The sequence below is a fragment of the Helianthus annuus genome, chromosome 2 (assembly GCF_002127325.2).
Source record: "Helianthus annuus cultivar XRQ/B chromosome 2, HanXRQr2.0-SUNRISE, whole genome shotgun sequence".
NCBI lineage: Eukaryota > Viridiplantae > Streptophyta > Magnoliopsida > Asterales > Asteraceae > Helianthus > Helianthus annuus.
The window spans coordinates 90,364,438-90,365,113 of NC_035434.2; the positions used below are offsets into that span (position 1 = coordinate 90,364,438).

At 42.5% G+C, this 676-nt stretch overlaps 1 non-coding gene across 1 annotated transcript; it reads right to left on the minus strand.

Annotated features, from left to right (window-relative positions):
• Positions 1 to 308: 308 nt before the first annotated feature.
• On the minus strand, positions 309 to 415 carry LOC118489907. Its single transcript, XR_004887919.1, has one exon. It is a non-coding gene; the product is annotated as a small nucleolar RNA R71 (small nucleolar RNA).
• Positions 416 to 676: the final 261 nt, after the last annotated feature.

The window sequence follows — 676 nt, forward strand, 5'->3', positions numbered from 1 at the left end:
CACCGAATGTCGAAGCCAATAACTTCGAACTTCGGCCACATTTGATACAAATGCTTCAAAACTCCGCAACCTTCCATGGGCTTGCGGACGAGGATCCCCATCTACATATTACTAATTTCTTAGAAATATGTGATACCTTTCGGATCAATGGAGCTTCAAATGACGCCATCCGCCTCTGAATGTTTCCTTTTTCACTAAAAGACCGAGCAAAAGCTTGGCTCAACCCCCTCCCAGTTGGATCGGTAAACACCTGGGATGAACTAGCCCAAAAATTTCTATATAAGTATTTCCCTCCCGCTAAAACGGCTAAATTAATGACTGAAATTAATACATATTCACAAGAGGACGGGGAATCCTTATATGAAACTTGGGAAAGGTTCAAGGAGCTATTGCGAAAGTGTCCTCATCACGGTCTTGCGATATGGCAACAAGTATCCACTTTCTATAATGGGTTGTTGCCACACACAAGACAAACACTTGACTCTAGCTCCGGGGGACTTTTAGGTAACCGCCGCCCACATGAAATATACAATCAAATTGAGGAAATTGCTCAAAACAATTTTCAATGGCACACTCCTCGAGGTAATAAATCTATTACCCCGGGCGCCCATAAGGTTGATGAAAGCACTTCTTTACAAGCCCAAATCGAGGCCCTTTCTTCAAAAATTAAAAAGTT